Raw genomic sequence first — 8,912 nt, forward strand, 5'->3', positions numbered from 1 at the left:
CTCTCTCTCTCTCTCTCTCTCTCTTTCTCTCTCTCTGTCTCTCTCACACACACATATCCAAGGTAACACAGATTATTGAACACAGAAAGGACACATCTCTCTCTCTCTCTCTGTCTCTCTCTCTCACACACACATTACAAGTTTACACAAGTTAGATTATTGAACACAGAAAGGACACATCTCTCTCTCTCTCTCTCTCTCTCTCTTTCTCTCTCTCTGTCTCTCTCACACACACATATCCAATGTAACACAGATTATTGAACACAGAAAGGACACATCTCTCTCTCTCTCTCTGTCTCTCTCTCTCACACACACATTACAAGTTTACACAAGTTAGATTATTGAACACAGAAAGGACACATCTCTCTCTCTCTCTCTCTCTCTCTCTCTTTCTCTCTCTCTGTCTCTCTCACACACACATATCCAAGGTAACACAGATTATTGAACACAGAAAGGACACATCTCTCTCTCTCTCTCTGTCTCTCTCTCTCACACACACACACATATTCCAAGTTAACACAGATTATTAAACACAGAAATGACACATCTGCAATCTCTTCATTTGCCTAGTCCTTGTGATTATTGTAAATTCTGCATACGCCTACTAGGCTTGGGAATCCGTTCCAGGTATTGGTTAGGAACCGGTTACAAACATTCCGATCCATCGGAATCATACACATCCACACATTAAAGGTCCAGTATGTAGGAAATAATGGAAAATAAACTGTAACCATTCCAAAAATGATCACCATATGTTGTCAGAGAGTAAGGAAACACGATGAATTGAAGTAATGGCTTATTTGACAACATTATTCTAACCTGTAAAACCCCGTAAAACCCATGAAAAAAAATGAGTTACGGGGCGGAATCTCTTGGAATTTTCGTTTATGTTTTGAACGATTAATTCTAGAATAGCGTATTAATAATGGGCTAGCGCGTCCTCCTATTTGGGTTGCCAAATTAGCAAAGGCCAACTGTCAACAGCTGTCAGTTGTAGTCATGAACGCCTACAAGAGGCAGGAAAATTTCCAAAATTAAAACAAGAAACCAATTAAGTGGACATCGGAGGAGCTTCCTGAGATGGTGACGTCTTCGTCAAACGAAGAATATCAAGTCTGACGCAGAGCTGGCCATATTTCTCCACAACAGGTAGCCTAGGCTAAACTTCATCTGTATCGCTAACTTCAGCTAAATATGTTACGTTGGTTAGAGAGGTATTTTTTGTTTTCACTGTTTCCGTATGTGTAGCTGGGTCATGGTTGGAGAAATGTTAAAGCAGATGCAGGTCAACTAACGTTAGCTAAGTCTTCATTACATCTGGCAACCCAGAAGAGGCTCGCGTCTGGTAGTCTTGAGAACGTTCACCAGTGTTTTGATTTTGGCCTACAGAACGTTCGGTAACAATCCTACAAATCGCACCTTTAACGATTCCACTAACGATTCCAATACAAAACTTTGTTTTAGAAATATTTACTTTTTAGAAATTTTAAAGCATTCAACTTCTGTGTTGATATTGCACACTTGGTATTCATTCTCTAAAAACACTTTACATTAGACATTCAAAGCCAACAACTCTCAAAGCCATCCTATAAGTGTTCAGCAAATGGTACAGGAATTGATAAGGAATCACATCGATAAGTAGACTCGACAATGGCATTGATATCGATAATTTCTTAACAATGTTACAGGCTATGCCCATGCTTCTGTCACACGTCTGATCATTTGCGGCACAAATTAATTGTAGACTATTGTAGAACCTCTGGCTGAAAAAAACTAAACATTTTCCAGATTAGGAAATATTTCTTAATTGTGTGTGATCAAATAAAGAGGCATAGCCTACAATTGGGGGGTAGTAATGTGAGCGCTCATTCAATATCTATGCGCGTCTGCGCAAGTGAAACTGAACCTTTTCATAAAGACACCTTCTCAACAACTTTACTGTTCAATCTGGACCAGCATAATTTCTTTTTGAATTTCCCCTTCAATAAAGCGGGGATTTGTGTGTGTGTAGTTATGTCTGACTGATGCGTGTGATGTGTGTGTGTGTAGTTATGTCTGACTGATGCGTGTGATGTGTGTGTGCAGTTATGTCTGACTGATGCATGTGTGTGTGTGTGTGTGTACTTATGTCTGACTGATGCATTTGTGTGTGTGTGTGTGTGTAGTTATGTCTGACTGATGCATGTGTGTGTGTGTGTGTGTGTGTGTTTGTGTGTTTGTGTAGCTATGTCTGACTGATGCATGTGTGATGTGTGTGTGTGTATGCAGTTATGTCTGGCTGATGCGTGTGTGTGTGGGGGTGTGTGTAGTTATGTCTGACTGATGCATGTGTGTGTGTGTGTTTGTGTTATGTCTGACTAATTAATGTGTGATGTGTGTGTGTAGTCATGTCTGACTGATGCATGTGTGTGTGTGTGTGTGTGTGTGGTGTGTGTGTAGTTATGTCTGACTGATGCATGTGTGTGTGTGTGTGTGTAGTTATGTCTGACTAATGCATGTGTGTGTGTGATGTGTGTGTGGGTGTAGTTATGTCTGACTAATGCATGTGTGTGTGTGATGTGTGTGTGTGTGTGTGTGCGTGATTATGTCTGTGATCTGTGTGTGTGTGTTATGCCTGTAAAAGCACAAAAGCTAAATAGGGCGTCACCCCTGCCAGACTCAGCATCCAAGTCAGTCAGTGCACATAAATCATTTGCATTTGATTTGCATCAATGTGGCCAAGGCATCAACTTACAATGGAAAAGTTATTTCCTGCTTCTCCCCTATGTGTGTATGTGTGTGTCAGGGGGTATCATGTGTTGAGGTCTGATGTCTGTGTGTGTGTGTGTATCAGGGGGTCTCATGTGTTGAGGTGTGAGATAATACTTTATTAAATCCCACACCTGGGAAATTCACATGTCACAACAGCCCAATAATAAATAAATAAATAATAAAGTAAAAGAAGATTATATACAGTATGTCCAGTATGTGTGTGTGTGTGTGTGTGTATCAGGGGTCTTGAGGTCTGATGTGTGTGTGTGTGTGTGTGTGTGTGTGTATCAGGGGGTCCCACCTGACTGACATTACACATACACACACACAAACACACACAGACACACACACAAACACACACACACACATGAACACACACACACACAGATCTATTACACGTGTGAGTGAAAACTTTTTTTCAGTCAGTTGCTGTAGCAGCTTTAACAGTTTTGTAGTTTAAAGAAGCCCTATGCCAGTGGTTCTTAACTGGTCTGGCTTTGGGACCCACAATTTCCCATGTTCATTTAGTCGCGACCCATATTTTTTTTTTTTAGTGTTCAAGCCAACAGATAAGGTGAGCTAACATGGTAAGACACGCAAAGTGCCTGTAGGCCTACTTGTTTAGAACATGCTGATGTTTGGCATTACATTTGTGAAGTCTTCAGGATATTAAGATAGTACTGTAGATCTGACAAAGTAGCACTTAAAATGGGTGATTATTTATTTATTTTTTTACCCACAAGCTCCACGACCCACCCAGAATGGTTCCGCGACTCACTTTTGGGTCCCGACCCACCAGTTAAGAAACACTGCCCTATGCAACAATTTTAGCAAAAATGACCTTATTATGCAGGTTGAGAGTCGTTCTGATGGTTCTACAGTACAACACTTTTTAGGTCGTTTGGTGGGTGCTTCGTCTCCCCCTAGTGCTTCTCCGCGGAAAAAACGAATATGCAACTTTCTGGTCCCATCCCGAACAAATCCGGATGTGACTCAGCGGAAGTATCCAATCGTGTCTCGAAAATGTCAGATTGTAGTTTCTAAGAAGACTGCAAAACGGACTCCGACTTGGCTTTGTTGCTGTTGAAATTGTAAGTAGCCTACCCTTGGGTGAACTTCGTTTTTGTAATGTGATAATGTGAATGAATTGCTCGACCGTTTTATTGTCAGCCCTGTATGTGTTTAGCTTGGTTTCTCGATGGCTAGCTCGCAAGCTAGTGGGGGGTTAGCGTAGCAGTCACTTGCTACCGAAGCTGCAGGGGGAGCTATGTTGTGAAAAATGTGAGCCCAAATTAGGCGTAAACCCAGAAACAGCGAAGAAATAACCAGACCGGCATAGGGCTTCTTTAAAGGGCCGCTCACACCAGGAACGAAAACACACTGATCATCAATATGGAAAGTGTTTGTGTGTTTGTGTGTGTGTGTGTGTGTTCAGCCTCTCTTCTCCTCTGTGATATCTACAATTCAATGGATTCTGATTGGCTGTCAGTATTCTATTGTTCTCAAAATTGCTCTCAAAATGATCCCCAGCGATATCGTTCTTCATGTCGTTATCATTATGGTATGCGGTGTGTGGACGTTGTCATTCATATTAACTTGAACTTAAAACTGTTGTTTTTTCCTTTATTGTTCCTGTTGTGAACGGCCCTTAACTCCTATTACTGAAACAGTTTAGTAGTTTAACCAGAGACTTTCTCATGAGGAGACACAGCACTTGGAAGACTCCATAGAAATGCATGGGGTTAGTTTGTAATGCCAATATAGCAGCTGTCTAGTGTCTACACATATCCCGCTCCTTCCTGTAATGTATATGTTTGCCTCCCCATTCACTTGGGTAGGAAAATAGCTGCCCGATAACTGCCCAGAGTGTGTTACCAAGATGGCTGCCAAGTGAGGGGGGGGGGGGGGGTCTTGCCTATAAGGACTATGTTTTAACTTTGAGTGCAGCTCTCCCTCAGATGGCTGGACTGTGGAGATGCCTCTCTCCCCGATCAGATTCGCAACACACGACTCCACAGGGCGGAGTGGGCAGAGCTGCAGAGGATTACAGCTGGCTAACACAAATGCACTTTCATTTTCAGACCGTTTTAATGAAACATGAGAAATGTCAGATATCTCAGCGTACGCGACATTCTCTGGGATTATTGGATTTGGAAACTAAAAGCAATGACATTTCCAGGCTTGAATGAGGAAATAGATTATGCACATTTTTTGTAACTGTTTTCAGCTTTTCATGGTCTTGTAAGAAAATATAGGATCTATTTATAGGCTACTCTATGTATGTATGTAGATTGTGTAGTCTCACAACAAGTAAAATATGTAGGTTTTCTTGATTTTGTGAATGTTTACCATCTTATGCAGGGACCCGTGTGAGAGGCGGCCCAAAGTTTGTTTTGCTATTTTGATTGACAGCTCTCTACTGCTGAGAGCTGTGTGAGAGGCGGGCTCAGCAGTGGGGAGAAGCTCAGCACTAATTGTCTAGTTGTCTGCACCGGTCCTTACCCACATCCTTAACAAATACACTACTCTGTCCTTTTGTGTTACTGCCCTGAAGAAGGCACTCATGCCGCTACGCGTGGGCCTTGTTTTTAATATGTCCATGTAGGACTTGTCAAATTAATAAAGACATTTTAAGTTGGAGTGCCTTAGTCAGAGAATTTATTCTCATTCTTGAACCTATTCTCTGGGATTAGATTGAAAAAGGGGGGTTGCCCTGTGGCAACTCAAAGTCAAAATTATTTGACAATTCTGCTTTATTGTCAATTCTGCTATAGGTACAAGGCACATTAGAATATGATAGCTGGTGCTGTGTGTGTGTGACTTATGGTTATGATTATAGTTATGAAATTTAGCAGACGCTTTTGTCCAAAGTGACTTACAAAATAAAATAATACAATAGTTAAAAAATGAACATGAAACAGTTTTAGAAAGTTGGCCAGACTACATTAAGGAAAATAGCAATAATAATAATAATGTTGGAGGGTGATGTGTTTTGCAGGGGGAATCGGAGTTTAGAGTCCAGTCTTCATGGTGGCAGAGGGCACAGAGGAGGCTGACAGGCTGGTGAATCAAGCTTCACTGAGAGATTCACTGACCAGCTTGTCCAGCTCTCTTCTAGCCTGACGAGCCAGACCCACATTAAAATGTAGGGTCTGGGCACTCACCGTTCGCAGTGCTCAGTCCGAGGGGCGGGATAATCAGTTGTCTTTCAAATTCCCTCTGCACGCAATAGGACAGCGGCAGCGCTATGAGTCCCATGTGTTTCCCACCAGCGGAGCTAGTTGGCTAGTTCAAATGTTTGCCAACTTAATAAAAGCTTAACTCGTGTCACACTGTTCGCCAACAGCAACATCCATCTTATTTGTTTTCAAGTAGCAGGGAATTCAAGCCAAACCATTGCAACTCTGCCATCAATCATTATGTTAAGCCCACCTAACGACTCTATACACGATTTCATTGGCCTGATTAAGTTTCGATTTCTGGAGCTCACAAGCCAACGGAGGGTTGCTAGACTAGCCCTGGCAGCAAATGTAATTTGCTGCCGCTAGGGGCGCGTCTAGATTTCTAGGCTAGCTCTCTTCTAGTTCCCCTCCAAAAGCCAACTGCCCTCTGGGGTTCTTGTTATAGTCTTTTCTGTGAAGGTTGTTTTGTGTACCATTCAGGAGCCTCAGGAGTACGTCTCTGTAGTTTTATTGGTTCAGCACCTTCCACTCCACTTCATGGCTGGCAACACTGAGCTGTCAAAATAAGGGAGATTTCCAGGGTTTCTCACCCAAAATAAGGGAGATTTCCAGGGGTTCTCACCCAAAATACAGGACATTTTAAATATTCATCTTTCTGTTGCTATCGCTCTGCTAAAAGCAAAAATTCAGACTACAGAACTGCTGCACTAAATAAACAAGCTCTGAAGCTAGCTCTAGCGTGACTGTGCTTACAGATTGTAGTTGTTATTAGTGTAGTTATGTAGTTGTTATGTAGTTATTAGTTGTCCCCTTAGGGAAATTATTTTTCACATTTTCCATATTTCTTGAATGTCCCCTTGGGGATCAATAACATATCTATCTATCTATCTATCAATCTTAAGGCCTGATGTGTTGAGGTCTGATGTGTGTGTGTGCGTATCAGGGGGTCTCATGTGTTGAGGTCTGATGTGTGTGTGTGTGTGTGTGTGTGTATCAGTGGGTCTCATGTGTTGAGGTCTCCTGAAGGACCCACTGGGGAAAAGACACTCTCAGCATGTCTGTCTCTACCTGTTGGTATCCCACAATGTAACTGGAGCTTGGGGGCATGCTCATCATCTCCACTAGAGGGCAGAAGAGGACAAGAAACACTGCCAGCGAAACATGCTGTGTAATGACAACATGACCAGTAGCCACAGAGATGACCACCAGAGAGCACTCTGGGTAATATGAGCTGGACTCACACGCCAAATAAGTACAATTTTATTGGTTTATTGGTAGATAAAGACACGGATACAGTCACGTTTGACACACACACATACACAGTCACGTCTGACACACACACACACACACACATATACAGTCTGACACAAACACATACACAGTCACATTTGACACACACACATACACAGTCACATCTGACACACACACACATACACAGTCACGTCTGACACACACACACACATACACAGTCACATCTGACACACACACACACATACACAGTCACGTCTGACACACACATACACAGTCACGTCTGACACACACACACACACACACATACACAGTCACGTCTGACACACACACATACACAGTCACGTCTGACACACACACACACACACACACACACACACACACACACACACAGTCACGTCTGACACACACACACATACACAGTCACGTCTGACACACATACACAGTCACGTCTGACACACACACGCACATACACAGTCACGTCTGACACACACACACACACACAGACGCAGTCACGTCTGACACACACACATACAGTCACGTCTGACACACACACACACACACAGTCACGTCTGACACACACAGTGGACGGGTCAACAGGAGGAGAGAGAGGGAGAAGGTGTGTGTGTGTGTGTTTGACGGGTCAACAGAGACCTCATCTGACTAGTGACAGCTTCCCTCAGAAATGCACAAATAAATACAAAACAGGACATACAAGCTTCCAAGGCCGTAGTCATGATGTCAACATTGGGGGGGACCAAATCTGTGGTGGGGTCTGAGGGACCCCCAAACAGAATGCGCCCCCCCCCCCCCCCGTGAAAAGAGAAGGGTGGAGAAGAAGCAACTTCACTGGTCCCGTGACTCCATTTGTGTTCAAAATGTAGGCCTATACTTTAAAAGAAATTACAAACTAGAGTATCTTTTGATAACCTCTATATTACACAGAATGTGGTTCCTTGACTTATTACTTACACCTGAAGATTGTTTTAAACTAAGGCTTAGACTCATAGGTTTGGAGCCTAATAAGATTTTATCTTTTAATTTAGATTTTATTATGCTGGCGGCTAATCACACAATTTTAACGTAGTTTGAAAGGGACAGGATTCAGGAATAGGCCCCTCTTCTGTCTGACTCACCTCATGTTACCCGTGTATGCATTATAGACTGGCTTCTGACAGAAATGACGTTTTGTGCCAACATGTAGAAACACTAGGCCTACTACAGCCTTTAATTAGTGAATGGAGGTGCAAATTCCTTTCTTTGGTTATTGTCCGCGATTCACATTAACTAGGCTATCACGTATTGTAAACGTCGACACATTTGATCACGTTTTGTTTGTTTGATCACGTGAATCACAAATTCATCATTTAAAATAGAACGTTTCACTTTCGCTATCATTGCGAGAATAGGCTACAATATGGAAAATGTTCCCTTTCAGTCTGATCGGCTCCAAACATGTATGGGATTTCCTTAGCCTGTACTACACCTTTCCAAGAAGTTTTGTGAAAAGTGTTCCGGTAGCTTTTGCGATATTGTTGACAGCACTACCTCACCGCAGTAGGGTGCAGTAAATGGAAGCTTTTGATAGCGCACGTACGCCACTAACGAAAAACGGAAAATCACCAGTACAAACCACTCAGGGGTGTAGGCTACTCTGGAACCATAGGTTTGTGCGTTATTTACATTTGATTACATTTCAGATACGTGTTGGTTTCCTGTAGGCCTAGTATA

This window comes from Alosa pseudoharengus, unplaced genomic scaffold (genome assembly GCF_046254945.1).
Source record: "Alosa pseudoharengus isolate Yale_2024_CS ecotype anadromous, Long Island Sound unplaced genomic scaffold, YU_APseudo_1.1 YU_APseudo_1.1_scf_16, whole genome shotgun sequence".
In the NCBI taxonomy this organism is placed as follows: domain Eukaryota; kingdom Metazoa; phylum Chordata; class Actinopteri; order Clupeiformes; family Clupeidae; genus Alosa; species Alosa pseudoharengus.